Genomic DNA, 17,956 nt, shown 5'->3' with positions numbered 1-17,956 from the left:
TATAAAGTATCTTGGTGTGACTCTAACCAAACAAGTGAAAGATCTATATGACAAGAACGTCAGGTCTCTGAAGAAGGAAATCGAAGAAGACCTAAGAAAATGGAAAAATCTGCCATGCTCGTGGATTGGCAGGATTAATATAGTTAAAATGGCCATCTTGCCAAAAGCAATGTACAGATTCAATGCAATCCCCATCAAAATCCCAACTCAGTTATTCACAGAGTTAGAAAAAGCAATTCTCAAATTCATCTGGTATAACAAATAACCCAGGATAGCTAAAACTATTCTCAACAACAAAAGAAATTCTGGGGATCAGTATCCCTGACTTCAAGCAATACTACAGAGCAATAATGTTAAAAACTGCATGGTATTGGCACAGTGACAGACAAGTGGACCAATGGAATAGAATTGAAGATCCAGAAATGAACCGACACACCTATGGTCACTTGATCTTTGACAAAGGAGCAAAAAACATCCAGTGGAAAAATGATAGCCTTTTCAACAAATGGTGCTGGTTCAATTGGAGGTCAGCATGCAGAATGCGAATTGATCCATTCTTATCTCCATGTACTAAACTTCACTCCAATTGGATCAAGGACCTCCATGTACAACCAGACACACTGAAACTAATAGAAAAGAAACTGAGGAAGACCCCAGAGGACATGGGCACGGGGGAAAAGTTCCTGAACAGATCACCAATAGCTTATGCTCTAAGATCAAGAACTGACAAATGGGACCTCATAAAATTACAAAGCTTCTGTAAGGCAAAGGACACTGTTAAAAGGACAAAACGGCCTTTTCCCATATCAAATTGGGAAAGGATATTCACCAACCCTACATCTGATAGAGGGCTAATATCCAATATATACAAAGAACTCAAGAAGTTTGACCCCAGGGAACCAAATAACCCTATTAAAAATGGGGTACAGATCTAAACAAAGAATTTCACCTGAAGAAATTCAGATGGCTGAGAGGCACCTTAAGAAGTGCTCAACATCATTAGTCATTAGGGAAATGCAAATCAAAACAACCCTGAGATTTCACCTTACACCAGTCAGAATGGCTAAGGTCAAAAACTCAGGAGAAAGCAGGTGTTGGCGAGGATGTGGAGAAAGAGGAATACTCCTCCACTGTTGGTGGGGCTGTAAGATGGTACAACCACTTTGGAAATCAGTCTGGCGGTTCCTCAGAAAACTGGACATGACACTTCTGGAGGACCCTGCTATACCTCTCCTGGGCATATACCCAAAGGATTCCCTGGCATGCAATGAAGACACATGCTCCATTATGTTCATAGCAGCCTTATTTATAATAGCCAGAAGCTGGAAAGAACCCAGATGTCCCTCAAAGGAGGAATGGATACAGGAAATGTGGTATATTTACACAATGGAATACTACTCAGCAATTAGAAACAATGAATTCACAAAATTTTTAGGCAAATGGTTTGATCTGGAAAATATCATCCTAAGTGAGGTAACCCAATCACAAAAGAATACACATGGAATGCAATCTCTGAGAAGTGGCTATTAATTAGCCCAGAAGCCCTGAATACCCAAGGCACAAATAGCATAACAAATGACTCCCATGAAGAAGTATGGAGAAGGTCCTGATCCTGGAAAGGATTGATCTAGCATTAGAGGGGAATGTAAGGACAGAGGAAAAAAAGGAGGGAGGTTATTTGAGAATGGATGGAGAGTATAAGGTTTATGAGACATATGGGGAGGGGGATCCGGGAAAGGGGAAATCATTTGGAATGTAAACAAAGAATATAGAAAATAAAAATATTTAAAAAAAAAAAAAAGAAAGAAAGAAATTGCGCCTCTCCGTGTCGGGTACTGCAGTTGTTTCTGCCGAGCCATCTCGTCTCCAGGGATCCATCTTTTCCCCTGTGTCTAGCCGATGATGCTGTACGGAGACATAATTCTTGAGTAGGGTGGAATCTATTTGTGATTTAATGAAGCGGGTTAATCATTGAAAAGCCCAGGGACCAAAGGAGATTAACAGTAATAACCCTATGAAGGGTCCTAGAATAGAAGGCAGTAGGGTAGAAAGCCACGGGGATGTGGAGAACCAATTTTCATACCAAGACTCCTGCTGTTCTTGTTCTCTTTTGCGTTTCTCTAAACTTTCTCGTACTCTCCTCAGACTGTCATCTACCAATCCTGTCTTGTCCACATAAACACAGCATTCTTCCCTTAAGGCTGCGCAAAGTCCTCCCTGTTGTAGGAAGAGCAGATCAAGACCTCTCCTATTTTGTAATACTACTTCTGATAAGGAGGCAACAGAATCTTTTAAATTGGCTAAACCATCTGAGTTTGGCCAGGTCCTTATCAATGGCAGCACTAAGTAAATGATATTGTTGTCGATTCTGTTGAGAAGTAACAAGGAGTCCATGCCTGTGGATGTCTTAAAGAAAATAAATGGCAGGCCACATTCTATCTGGTCTACACTTGAAATCTGTAAAGTTTAAATATATGGCCTTTTGACACCCTGAAGGGGGGCAATCAGCAGTAGTCAATATCTCCCCTTGATCTGTTTTATAATTTGTTTAACTTTCAGCTAAGTACAATTGCCATGCAAAGAGGGATGTTGAGTCCATAGTTGTCTATGTTGTCAGCAGTAGTAAGAAACATCCAAAGGTGTTGAGGATTGAGGCCATTTTCAATGATTATAATCAGCATCATTCTTTGTCTCAGCATCAGCATACTCTGGCAGCTAGCATGTTCCTTCGGCATCCTGCAGAAAAAACACAAACATGCCCTGCTCTCTACACCCAGAGAGATCCCTAGCATTAAAATTTTAAATTTTTTGTAGTATATAGAGATGTGATTCTCCCCTCTTTTATTATAAAAATATTGTTGTAAAGTTCTATGAGCTTGTTCTATAATATCTTATCTTTGCGAATTATGAGGAATCTCAGTAATATGACTAATATAAAATTGTTAATAAGACATCTCAAATGACTGACTATAATAATCAGTTATAATATTTGTCTTAATCTGATTTGGAACATTTAGTATAAAAATATGTAATGACTAATTTTATTTTATATTTTGTTTCTTATGTTAATATAACTAGAAAGCTTGAAAAGCTGTCAATAGTCGTATGTATATTTTTTGATTAATTTTTTGAATTGTATTTGTATAAATAATTGTAAAAGTTAAGAATTAGTAGCATTAAAAAGAAACAATTTTAAGCAACTGTAAGCCATGCTCTCTCTCTCTCTCTCTCTATATATATATATTATTAACATATAAATCAAAAGTTTGATTTTTAACATTTTAAAACGAATAGCTACAGCATTTTTATAGGATGCATGTATGAATCTATAACAATATAAAAACATGTATAGAGGCAAATTTTTAACAATTTATCTTTTAGATAACAATTATTAATTTTGTCAAAAAAGGCTTGTCATGTAATACATTAACAATTAATTATAATCACTTTGTTGTTTAAAATAAGGAACAAACATTTCATCATGCTCTTAAAACATTCTTTTTTAAAAATATTTTTATGATTTTCTTTTGTAACATTTTATTATTACACCAAATCTTTATTGGAGGATGTCAAAACCTTATTTGGAGAGATTTTTATATTAATGGTCTCTTTGTTAGGAATGGAAGTGAACATATATCATAAACTGTTGACAAATACTTACGGTAGCTTTCTCCAAGTTATGTCTCTCAGTATTTATTTTGCATCTATCTTGAAAACATCAGAAGCTTAAATGGCAAACTTAAAGTGTCTTAGACAAAAAGTTTATCTTAACACCTTTTGAAAAATCATTTTCTTAAAAATTTTAAAAGCCCATTGTTAAGAGCAAGCCATTTCTTGAGGAATAACTTTCTAATGAAAATCTTTTACAGATCTAAGTTTGAACTTTATTTTGAACCACATCTGTATGAATCTTTTAAAAAAAATGTTTTTTGGCCAGAAACTCTCTAAGTGAGTCCTACAAGACAAAACTGCATCTCTCAAGCCTCTGCAGCTTTGAGCGGCTTTGAGGCAGCTCTGAGCTTTGTATTAACTCAAATGTAAATCTCCTGATCTGAGTTTGTTATCTCTAAGGCCAGACCTACACCCACCGGTCCTACAAGGAGTAGCCTATAACCAGACCCCATTGTATGAAGGTCAAATAACAAAAAGGACCTGTAATATCAAAGCATAACTACAATTTGTGGAAAGCAAAATCCAGTTTTAAACAATCTTTTCTCCTTAAAATTAATGGCAAACACATTATTTCCATATTGTAAAGTTTGTCCATCATCTTGTTGAATGTATGACAGTGTAACTTATTGAAGAGACATTATTTTAAATCGTATTTCTTATAAGTCCAATCTCCAGGCCAAGATTCACACAAAACACAATGCCAATTTAAAAGCATCTTAGAGGCCTGTATTTCCTGGGTTGCATCATGCCACGTGTAGCTAGATAAGATGCCTCCGACACTGAATCACCAGGGTTTGTTTTTTTTTGGGGGGGGGGGATTTGTTTTTTCCTGAGACAGGGTTTCTCTGTGTAGTCCTGGCTATCCTGGAACTCAGTCTGTAGACCAGGCTGGCCTCAAACTCAGAAATCTGCCTGCCTCTGCCTCCCAGAATGCTGGGATTACAGGTGTGAGCCACCACCGCCCGGCTGAATCACCAATTTTAAACTAACCTTTTCTTAATAACACTATACCTTTTAAATCATAACCAATTAATTTATAACTCTATAGTCAAGATATGTAAAACCTTATACTATTAAGACCAATTAAAAACAAGAATAAAGCAATTACACAAATTTCATAAATTAAACCAAAGTTTTCCCAAACTGAAGGGTATTGGCCCTTTAAGAGAAAAAAAGTTGAGTACTCTGCCACTGCCTCTTTAGCATATCCTACCGGCCTGCACCACCAGAACCGGCTGCTGTGCGCAGGGTTTTGTTGTTGTTGTTGTTGTTGTTGTTGTTTTTCTAGCTGTGTTTGACTTCTACTTAAGAATGTGAAGCACCTTGAATTAGCCTCCTCTGTGTAAACTAGGACTGACAGGACTACCAGCAAATAATTTTTTTTCTTTTTAACATAAAACATAAAAACAACCAATCATTCAGCTAAACAAAACAATGGACAACACAAATTGACACACATATAAACAAGTTTTGGTGCACCAAGGACAAACAACAGACAGCGAGGGAACTTGATGTCCCAAAGAGATCCAAATATCTTAACCTGAACTAAGGAGATCTCCAGTAGATTTCAGAGAGAAAACAGGACCATCTCTCATTTTCCTGTTCTCATCAGGAGATTTTGAAATAGCTTCCAATCTTTTTTTTTTTTTTTTTTTGATATCGTGCCCTACACATGGAAAAACTGTTTTTCTGAAACCTGCGTTTTTTCTCTTGTTTAAGATTTAACAAGGGGGAAGTGGGGGGTGCCTAGGTGAACACACATACCTGTAGAGAGAGGTGGGAGGGGAGGAGAGTCCAGGAATTTCTTTGCAGTCCAGGTCTTACATGCTGCGGTAAGCGGTTTTTTGTCCGGCTGCCTCAGCAGCAGTCTCTGACTTCCAAAGAAAAAAATTTCCCTCAGAGCAAGCTCAGCTTGGGCCAGCTGGATAAATTCCTCGGGTGTCAGCCAGCCCTCAGCAGAAGATTCTAAGTGCCAAAGTGAAAGTCCACCCATAGGCTGTGACTGTGGACTTTAATTCTTCTAAAATTTTAAAGGAAGGGGCTTGTTTTGGCTCTGGCTTTTTCTAGGCATTTGTCTTTGAAATAAATCTTGAAGTTAGAGTGACCATTTGTCCCTCGTAGCTCCTTTAAGAGGGCTACTTGCTCTCTGCAGCTTTTCTCCTCCAAGTTGGCTTTCTCCCGGGGCCGGGGGTCTCTTAACTTAATGGCATATCAGCAGGGGATGGTCCCTTTCTCATAGTTTCTTGTAGGTTCTTAATTTCTAAAGAAAGGTCTCCTAATTCTTGTTGCAAATGTAAGACCTGTCTGAGCCCGGTGATTTGTGCCTGAAGCGCAGCTTTTGTTTGGGTTAATCCTTCAACCACTGAAATCGACAGAGGCCCAGGAGCGGCTGATGGCATCCAAGGTAGGTATGGTGGGGGCCAAGTGAATCCATGTCTTTGTGTGAAAAAGACTCGAGATTCTCGTGGTCCGTCACCATACCTCTCCTCTTCTAACTCAGCCTCGGAGGCTGGGTATAATTTTGAGTCTGAGGAGCGGTGCGGGCGGCACTTGTTTTTGGTTTCATTTTGGCTTTTTGAAATCTCCTTAAGAGAAGGGTATATACTTCTAGGAATTTTGGGGTCCTCTAGGGGTCATATAATCTTTGGAGGAGGGTCCTCCATATCTCCAGGCATATCTACAATCACAGAGGGACATAGAGAGCGTGGCTCACCCTCACCGCTTTTGCTTTTGCGTGACGGCGGTCTTGAAGCTTGCAGATGGGTGCTCTCCCCTCTATTCTCAGCATTTATTATTATGTCCCATATAAGGCCCCAGTAACTAAAAAATGCATCAGACACTGGTTCACCTGTTTTAAATCTTATTAATTTCTTTTTTTTTAAATATTTTTATTTTCTATATTCTTGTTTACATTCCAAATGATTTCTTTACCAACCCTATTCCACATTAGCGGGTGAATGTCAGGTCCACTTAGAACTAACCAAGGGCATTTTTTATCAATAAAACAAAAGAACTTAATTAAATCTTTTTTCTTAACTCTTATTCCTCTCTCCCTGAGTGATTGCTTGATTTCTCCTATAAAAGAAGCTTCTTTTGATAATTGTTTCCCCATGACAATTGGACGACAAATTTTTGACCACTTACCTGCCCCTCCAGTGACGCATGAGCAATGCGGTCTGTGGGGTCCTCCTTTTCCCGGGGGTTTCTCCTCCATCGTACAGTAGTTGACCGTACTTTGGGTCCCTGTTTGGGCACCACTATGACCCATCCAGCAGGTCCAGTTATTCAGGGTTCCAAAGGGGTGCTACCTGAGGGTCAAAGGGGGAAGAGGGAAAGGAGACCAGACAAAGGGGGGTTCAATTGTCAAGGTCTTGTTTAATTTTCCAGGGCACACAGGTTTTAAGCTTTCAGAGGAAGGGCTCGCCTCGAGGCAAGAACAAAGGAGGGAGGGGCATTCTTGGCAGTATCAGCAGGAAGAGATAAGGGTCCTCTGGTGGAGACATCTGATGTTTGCATAGTCTGGAGCATCCTGAGGTTATCTCAGGACTGCCCTTCGACTGGCAGTTCATGGGGAGAGGCTCTTCTTTGTTTTACTCAGGATCTCTGCCCTGCCAGCCCTCCGCGCTGTTAGTGAGGGTCCATTATGGCTTCCCACACATATACAGGAATTGAAGTGTGTTTACAAGTGATGGAAGACTAATGTAAAAGGTTAGCTAGTGTCAGATAATTGGATGCTGGATGTCATTCCATAAGAAAAGAAACCAGAGTTCCATGGAGAAGTAGCAGGATCATTTCAAAGATAAGACAACAAACCATCTAAATCATGAAGCACATACAGCATGCTGAAAAGATACAGGAGCCAACATGGAAGAGCTTTCATGGCCAAAGTTGAAGCAATTAGAGCACTAAAACAATTAATGGTAGAAGTTATAATAATATACAAAATAAAATCTTGAGTCTTTATGTATATAATGGAACAAAAATAAAATTCCAATTAAATGTGCAGAAAGTTTGAAAGAAATAAAAAAAAAATTACCATTACACTAAAACTGCAGTATTGATTTATCCAAACAGAAAGACAATATTTATCTACTCCTCAGACTCATTGTTCTGTGCCTACTTACATGCAGTAAGGACCATTACAGCCAAAGTGTTAGGGAAAATTCACTGAGATGTTGAAAATAGTGCCTAATGTTTTGAAGAGGCACAGAATATTTTCATAGTCTCTCAGTATTTCTTCTACGGCTTCTATTATTTTAAAAGGAAATACAAAAGGAAAAATCTTTACAATATTTTGAATTACAGAAGAAAAAATAGTTTAAAATAATATCATTGCTCCTTAACCGGGTGATTAAGATACCATGCATCTCCCTAATGTTGAACTGAGATAAACAAAGCAAGAAATACTTTTTGGTATTTGCGCTAAATATATATGACCTCAACCTAAAAGAGAGAAATCCAAATTCAGAGACATTCTAGCAAAATAAGTAATTATTTCTCTACAAAGGTGAGGTCACCAAAGATAAAAATAGTAATGAACTATCACAGACTAGAATAATTTAAGATATATAATAAATAAATGTCAACTGGATTTCTGGATTGGACAGTGGAATAGAAGATGTACAGTACTAGAAATATTTCTGTCATCATTAGGACAACATATCATGAAACTTGTAATATTTTACTTTTTCCTATGTCCTAATTTTGAGAATTAGTAGTTAGAATATAGAATATAAAATTCAGGAATAGGGGTAAGATATGAAACATTGGTACTGCTTCCTATGAGTTAAATATGAGTTTCCTGTACAGATTGATTTCTGATTTTTTTATCATGTATTTATTTACTTTATTAATTTATTTACATCTCAAATGTTGTCCCCCTCCCTGTCCCCTTCACAGAGTCCCTTTTTCCATCTCCCATCCCCTTCTCCTGATTTCTTCTTTCAAAAAGGCAAAAACAACATAGTGAAATGGCATTTTCAAGTAATTATAAGGCATGCTTAGTCCCTGAATAGATGCCTAATACCCTCTATATATATTCATTTGGCCATGAATTTGAAAATCTACAATACTAATAGTGTAAACATCAGGAAATAGCTTCAAAAATGATCTTCAAAAATGAAATATCTCTGGCTCCCTGCCTGTCAAAACTAGAAGAACCCCTTCTTACCCAACATACCATTTCATGCTATGAACAAGAAAGTTAAGGCACAATTCTTGCCAAGAGAACTCATGTGCATATGAAAAATATAAAGCACTGTAAGAGCAAAACTATTCTTGTAACATAGATAGAGAAAAAATGATCGGTCAAGAAGAAAACCAAATAGGAACCTGCCTGGATTCAACTGAAGAGAGCCAAAGATACAGAGCCTGAGCTCCTGTAGTGTATTCTGCGTGAGTTATGGGATAATACCTGCAAAAGGACACATGCAGAAAACAGCAAACTAAACACACGCTACCATACTTACAAAAGTTTAACAAGTATGTGGAAAGTATTATTTTTCAGCTATATGTGAGTATACTATTGTTTATTAATTTCTCTGTTATATTTTGAGAAAGATTTTAAGTGATCCAGGTGATCATATCACTTTTCATGTATTTGCATTATAGAATGTTTATTTGAATATGATTGTCACTGTAAATATTAATATAAATCAAATTATGTCAACCAAGAACATTCTGTTTTTATACTTTTTCTTTAACATGTATGAGCGTTTTCCTTGCATGTATATCTGTATACTAAATGAATACCTAGTGCCCAGGAGGCAGAAGAGTGTGTCAGATCCTCTGAGACTGAAGTTACAAATAGTTGTGAGCTATCACATGGGAGCTGGGAATTGGTCCCTGGTTCTCTGGCAGAACAGACAGTTATCTTAATCACTGAGGCATTTCTTCATCTCCAGGAAAAGCCATTTTTATAAATATAGTACTTAAGCTGACCTGTCTTCTGCATAGACCTCTTTTTTCTCTGTGACAATTTAATTTTAAACACACACACAACTGCTTCTTATGTTCATGTAGACTTATTTTTTATTTATTTATTTATTTTATTCACTTTACGTCCTACATACTGCCCCCCTCCAGCTCACCCCTCCCACAATCCTTCCCACATCCCCAGTCTTCTCTGAGCAGGTTGGGGCCCCATGGATATCCACTCACCTTGCATATCAAGTCTCTGTGATGCTAAGCACATCCTCTGCTACTGAGCCCAGCTAGACAATGGTGGAGAGGTAGAGGACATATCCAGGAAGAGACAGAGACCTGGGATAAGGGGAATGCCCAAAAATCAATGGAGGTTTCCTTAGCTGTGACTCACAGCATTGATGATAGCAAACATGAAGAGGCCATCTCCTGTAGCCAGGCAGGAACCCTAATGAAATGATAGGAACACCAACTTTCAATCCAAAATGTATCCTATCTACAAGAAATGCAGGAACAGGAGATGGAGCAGAGACTGAAGGAACTTCCAACCTACAGCCAGCCCAACTTGAGACCCATCTCATGGACAATAGTGTCAGCACCAATTCCTGACACTATTAATGACATTCTGTTATGCTTATAGACATGAGTCTAGCATGGCTTTCCTCTGAGAGGCTCCAATCTGCAGCTGACTCAAACAGATAAAGACACCCATAGCCAAAACATGAATGGCGCTTTGGGATTCTTAGGGAAGAACAGAAGGAAAGGAATGTGGCCTCTGAGGGAACTCCACAGGAAGACCACAGAGTCAACTAACCTGGACCCTTCTGGCTCTTAGAGACTGAACCATAAACCAAGGAATATACACAGGTTGGGCCTAGGCCTCTCAGAACCTATGGAGCAGATGTGTAGCTTTGTCTTCATGTGGGTCCTGAGCAACTGGAGTGGGGGATATCCCAAAACCTATTATCTGTATGTGGGATATCTGTATCTTTTAAAAATTTATTTGTTTGTTTGTTTATTCACTTTACATCTCAATATCAATGCCCCCACTCCTCCTAGTACTCCCTTCCAAATATCCTCCCCTACTTCTTCCTCCCCTTCTCATTTGAGAAGAGGGACCTCCCCTCTGTGTATCACAACCCCCTCTTCTTCCTGGCACTTCATTAACTGCAGGATTTGGTGGATCCTCTCTCACTGAGTCCAGACAAAGCAACCCATTTAGGGAACAGAATCCACAGTCAGGCCACAGTTCCAGGGAAAGCTACCACTCCAGTTGTTGGGGGACCCGCATAAAGACCAAGCTATACATCTGCTACCTATGTGCTGAGAGCTTAGGTCCAGTTCATGTTCGCACTTTGGTTGGTCCTTTAGTCTCTGGGAGTCCCAAAGAGACCAGGTTAGTTGACTCTATTCCTCTTCCTGTGGAGTGCCTATCCTCTTCCGGTCCTCAATTCTTCCCCTCTCTCTTCCAAAAGACTCCCCAAGCTCCACTAATATTTGGTTGTGGATCTCTATTTTTGTTTCTGTTAGCTCTTGGTTGGAGCCTCTCAGAGGTCAGTTATGCTAGGATCCTGTCTGCAAGCATTATAGAGTATCTTTAATAGTATCAGGGATTGGTGTTTGCCCATTGGATGGATCTCAATCTGGGTCAATCATTGGTTGGCCATTCTGTCTCTGTTCCATTTTTATCTCTGCACATCTTGTATGCAGGGCACATTTTGAGTTGAAGGTTTTGTGTGTGGGTTGCTGCCCTTATCCCTTCACTGGAAGTCATTCCTGGCTACAGGAAGTGACCAATTGAGGATCCATATCCCCCACTGCTATAATTTTTAGCTAGAGTCAGTCACCAGCATAAACATCCTGGGGATACCCAGGGTGGTTCCCCTCTTCACCCCCCCATCCCTGTCCCAGGTCTCTAGCACTTCCTAGAAATGCACTCACCCCCACATCAGATTTCTACTTTCTCTCCTGTGCTTTCCCTACACCTACTCCCCCAGAACCCACTCCCTTCCCAATCACCCCTTCCACACAGTTCCCTCCATCCATCCACCTCAATATCTGTTTTGCTAAATGCATTGTAAAATAAGCATTTAGGAAATAACATTATATAAGTATTTAATGTCAATTACAGTATAAGAAGCATTTTATAAGTAATAATGGTAGATATGAACATATAAATTTTAAAGAGGCAAAAATTACTAAATATATTGTTAGAAGAGATGAAGAAAAACCATTTATATATTCTATATTCTATTAAGTAATATCATAAAGGAATGTGTAAAATGAGTGACATCACACAATTTTATTATTTTAAAGCTCTGTTTATTGCAAACCTTTATACACTGAAAATTATGACTGCTTAAACCTGCGTGAGTGTAGTTTGTTGTAAAGTTAAAGTTTAGATATACAGGTTGATGACAACAGCTATTTCAGACTCACAAGGGGATACATCAGGGTGTTATCTGTTACCTTGCCTATGTCTTCTTTCTTTTATTCCTTTATTCCTAAAGACTCATCTTATTTGCAGCCCCTGCTGAGAGTGAGACTAATCAGAAGAAAATGCCTAAGCATATATAACCCAGAATCCCCTAATGAAAAGGATAAGGATAAACATGTCCAAATAATATACTTAATGGAAACTTTCTGGTAGATCTTAACACTTGAAACAAAGTACAAAGAGAAACCCCACTTCCTAGAGTATTATCACATACAGGACAGACAAAAACTGTATCCGTGAAGTTGAAGATTTCTTTGGCAAGAAAAGTAGTTCATCCCTTGACAGCTGTGTCCTATGTCCATTACTAGAACAATGGCCATGCTTTATGAATGTAAACAAATAAAATCACATCAGTTTTAATTTCTCCTGAAAGAAAATATATAACATTCCAGAGATTAAATAAAAGAATTTAAATTAGTTGGTATCAAAATGCTATTAAATTTTTCTGCCTACTTTTATTTAATAATTTTGACTGTTCCTACTATGACAAGAAAAGGCAGTTATATAATGTCTTCTGATCCCCAAAGCCTGAAACATTGTGAAAGATTGTCTTGTTTCTCCCTAACTTGGATCTCTGATCACAGACCTTTGCATTGTTCATCTAAATCCTTTGTTTCTCAAATAGATCAGAGGTGAGGGTGTCACTACCATGTAGAAGACTGAAAGGGATATTTTTACTTAAATAAAGGAACTTTACTCTTGGCCCAGAAACAGAGGCAAGCCCGAACAAGCCCTGGAATGCAGAGCCCACCCTCAAGGCTGTTAAGACATTAAGAGAGCTACCTCCTCAGAGTCAGGGACCATCTGGGCTCTTTCTTCCCCCCCCCCGCCACCCCCTCTGTTGTAACAGATAAGCTTCCTGCCCTTCCCCATCACCTACGTGCTGACCACACGTACTACCCACTGATGTAATTATATGAGTTACCCAATCTTGTAAAAGCGCACGAAACCCCCTCACCTTTCCTATAAAAACCCCCAGTTTTTGAGTCTCGGGGTTGGCCCCTCTGTCTTTTGTACAAGACACATGTCGACCCGGAGCTCCGCCATTAAAACTACCTCGTGTGTTTGCAGCAAGTTGGTCTCTCATGCTTCTTTGGGTATGCACCGATCCGGGACTCGAGGGGGGTCCCTCATTTGGGGGTCCTACAAAGACCAAGGAACTTTTCTGTACTTACATGCATTTGGGTGCATGTAAACAGAACTTTCAGCTCCAAAGAACAAAACACGAGGCAGTTGTGGCACATGCTTTTAATTCCAGCATTTGGGAGGCAGAGACAGGTGGGTTTCTGAATTCAAGGCCGGCCTGGTCAACGGAAAGAGTTCCAGGACAGCCAGGACTACACAGAAAAACCCTGTCTTGAAAAACAAAACAAAACAACAAGAACAACAACAACAAAAGAACAAAAACATGGCCATAAAAAGGGACCCACAAGAACCAACAGCTTTCTTCCTGCTGTCAGTGAACTTTATTTTCAGCACACTCGTAAAAATGCAAGCAATAAGATAATGCGATATTCCCCTAGAGGAATTGCTGCCTAAAGGAAAGGAAATGCTGAGATGAGATTTTATAGGGATGTTAAAGCCATGAAAGTAATGGCTTCTTCATCAGGGGAGACTTTTTATACATAAAAATCATGCATCCAGTGGTGGCTACCCATTAATAATTGAAAAACTAGAGTGGTCTGATTAACAATAGACAAAGATCTGCTAAACAAAGAAAGTAATCAATTTATACAACTAATAACAAAGGACTGTGTTATACGTTTTTTTGAAATACTATATTCACTAAAAAGAGAAGCCAGCTCTGGATTTCCTCAGCTTTTAAACAAACTTCCTTTTACTTTTCTTAGAACATGAGAAGGAATTGCCAACCTCCCAAAAGAAAAGCAAATCCAGCCAATCTGTGTGAGGACAGTTAACTTCTACATGACTATCTACAAGCACACACACACACACACACACACACACACACACACACACACACACACTTCTGCTTTCTGCCTCCTCTCCCTGAGTATCCAGGTGCACACCTAAATGAAGTGGAGCCAGGAAGCCATAGGCCAGCAGGATCTTGGTCTGATTACAAATGAGCTGAGGGGATTCCTCAAAGGATTTCAGTGTTACAGCTCTTTTAGTAGGTATTCAGTGAAACAGCTTGTACATATATTTTATTCAGAGTGAACAAAGGCTATAAAAACCTAAGAGATCAGAAAAGGGTTTCCAGGTGAATTTACATTGATTGAGGGTTAAGGTACTGGGAATGCCTCATTTTCATGAAGAGGCATTCCAGGTGTTTGCTTGCTGGGCAGATTTTATAAGGAGAAAGGGAGTTCATGCCTTAATTTAACCAAGGACTATGTGAAATTCCTCAGAGAGGATGTGGGGGCAGGAGGGGCAGGTTCCCCAGATAAAGTCAGGCAGAGAAAAAGAAGCACTACTGGGAAAGGAAGTTCCCCCAGTTATGCCAAGCTCAGGGAAGCTGTCTGGTCATAGTAGAATAAAACCTTAATAACAGAGCTTCCCAACATCTCCCCCTATTTTATTTTATAATGGAGAAATGTCATCACATGCTTTGAGAACCTTATATCCTGTATTTGAGGAGTCTAGGGTCTGATAATGCACCATAACCTAGTTGTTGGTAATTCTGGCAATGATAGTAACCTGTCATCTGAGAAATTACATAAGGGAAGGAACAAATACCAAAATAAAACATGACTAAATCAGAAGGCTAAAAAGGTATTGGAGCCCAGATAAGAAGAAGTTATTGAATCAATTTAATTGCTCATTTGGTTGAAATCTCAAAAGCAAGTTTGTACAGAGTTTTTCTGAGAGTATTAATATTAGTCTTAAACATCATTTGATTCAATTACATAGATGCAACATTCTTTTTCCCATATTATGGAAGTCACTGCCATATTCACACAGGAGGTGAGATATTATTATAAACACATCCCTAAAATAATCAGGGATATTAACATCTCACAGATAATTTTCACTTCCATTCTACACTGTACAACTGTACTGCATATAATGAACTACCACTGTATCAATGTACATAATCACATCCAATCATTCATCTCCCTCCTACAAAATGTAATATTAAAAGTATCAAAACTATTTTCTTATTTTCCTAAAGTTTATTTTAAGTTATAGGTAAATATTACAGAGACTATTTTGTGCACATATATGTCTATAAATACACATATGAAATTAAAGATCTCCCCGTAGAATCATTGCAGGTGTGACTGCTGTGTCATAGTGCATCAAAAGACAGCAGAAAGAAGAGACCTACAAACATCTGAGTGATTAGTAGCCTAACATTACTAGAAGAAAAGAGAGAGAGAGAGAGAGAGAGAGTCTGAGACAATCACCAGACAAATGTCACAGTGCCTGAGCAGATAGCTAGTCTAAGATGACCATTAGTCTGGTGTCTTGCAGTTCTGAGCAGGGGCAGATCATATCCCAGATGACCCTTTCCTGGAGCCACAGGGCACAAGCACAGCATAGCAATCCTGAGATCACTGCTGTGTTGACCACAGACACTCAGAGACCTCAGATTCCACTAAAAGGAGCAAGTAGTAGAGAAATAGAAAAGAAAAAATAGAAGCATGTGAGCACAATATAAAGAGGAAGAACTAGAGTCTCAAGGGTAGTGAGGAATAGTTTTATATGAGTAGCTAGTAATGCCACCTAGGACCATGGTGGATTTCTGGCCTGTGCTGCTACCACAGTCTATATTTTGCTCTATGGTTCAGCAACATCAGGGATCTATCACCAAAAACCAGGTGGATTTCCCTGGTCTAGGCTGAGACAGTGTTCATGTCTGAGGGCTATGCAGAAATGACCCAACCCTCAACCTGGACATCATGGGAGAGCTGGCCCTAGGTACATTAAATCAAGAGGGCTGTCCATGCCCCTCACCTGCTGCAGTACTTAGGAAAACAGGCCCTACACCTAACAGGGACAGCATAGTACAGTTGGGAGAGATTCCCCCCCTCCCTTTACCTTTGTCACCTACAGTGGATAAAAGAACTGACCACAACAGGGTCAGGAGACCAGGAGAGCTATCTTTGTCACTCAACTGCTGCAGCACTCAGACAGTAGGCCCTACACCTTGCCTGGACAGCATGATAAAGCTGACCCTGGTTGTAGGGTCTGCTGGTGAGCTGACTCCAAGAGTGTGAGAGGAGGAGAGCCAGTGAGCTAACAAGCTCAGATACCTCTCAAACACAGATCTAGGACTTTGAATTAGCCCACCCCAAAATCTATCCGATTGATGAACAGCTGGGGTTATGAAGGGGCCAGTCCTATGTATCCAAACTACAGGACCTCCATGACACAGGGCAACAATAGGATATCCAAGAGGCATCCCAGTGACATTCTAATATTGATAGAATAACTGAAGTCCCAAGACTCCTACCAGACCAATGAGTCATTGCAATGAATATTTGCAAGAAGTGTGGACAAAAGGCATTGAAGTGAAAATTTTTAGTTTCTTTGGAAAGTTAGTTATGTCAAATGATGTTTTGCTGGGGCACACAGGTAAAAGGATGTCTTGCTAAAGCAAACACATGAAAAGAATGTTTTCCTGAAATTGACACAGGTGAAAGGATGTTTTGAAATACCAAACACATGTAGGGACCTGTGATAGAGTATTAATATGACCCAATAGACAGTAGGAGATGAACATTGGGCATTGGTTTGGTTTGCTCTGCCTAGCTATTCTTTGCTAATGACACACATGTGTTGGTTGGCTTACATAGCATTGTTGAACTTGTGGTAACAATGATACCACCCAAGAATCTCACCCAAGAACTGCTTGTGAGGTTCCTCCTTCAATGACCTTACTTCAGGTTCATTGGTGAGCTTTGCAGTTCCTTCAGACAAGAATATCAGATTCCCTAGAAATGGAGTTGTGGATAGTCATGGGCCACAATATGGATTCCGGGAATTAAATCCAGGTCTTCTGCAAGTGCAACAAGTACTCTTAACCACTGAGCCATCTTTCCAGTCCTAGAATGCTCTTTAAAAAATCCATATAACCAAGTCTGATTAGTGCTGCTTGCATACACACAATTCATATGCAGAGTTCTCTATCCAGGGACCCCATCACTGAGAAAAATGATAGGCAACTTCATTGGTTCACTGGTAGGCAACTCAATGAAATTTCAATAGCCTACATTGTTTTGGGAAGCCTATTAACAGACATTTCAAGGGTTGGGGATACCCCATACCTGTGATTACAGGTTCTTGTTTGCTTGTTTGTTTGTTTGTTTGACATACTCTGGAAGGAGCAGTATACCTCTGATATTTGTTAGATATTTTTATTAATATCCACAAAAACAATGCTTAAATAAAAATTAATAAATTTGTAAGTTGAATTTAGATAACATTAAAATAACTTGAGTTTTCCTTTATTCCTTTGAATTATGACTTGAGAAATACCCAGAATTGAGAATACTGACTTTTCTTTTGAACCAAGAACAAAAAATAAATTACTAATTTATAAAAAGTCATAGGTTATTCTAAGAATCCTATTATGCAATTTATAAGCTGATATCAGTAAATTTCATAAATGTATTTGAGAAAAAAAACTGACAAATATTTTTACCTGAACTTTCAGTATTGCACAAAATAATTGTGAACCCAAGACTTCATTTTTCTGGCACTAAGATCAAACTACCTGAAAAAGAACTTTTCTTGTAAAATATTCAGTATTATAGCTCAGAACCACATATTGCAGAACTCAATTTAATCCTTGTCTTTCAGTTAAATATTTTCCTCTTTCTTAAGTATTTACTTTCAACAATAATAACCAACATAAATATGTTTGAAAGTAAAAACACAAGGCATATAAATTCATCT

The sequence above is a fragment of the Apodemus sylvaticus genome, chromosome 19 (genome assembly GCF_947179515.1).
Source record: "Apodemus sylvaticus chromosome 19, mApoSyl1.1, whole genome shotgun sequence".
Classification (NCBI taxonomy): Eukaryota; Metazoa; Chordata; class Mammalia; order Rodentia; family Muridae; genus Apodemus; species Apodemus sylvaticus.
Note: the sequence above shows the minus strand (reverse complement) of the source record.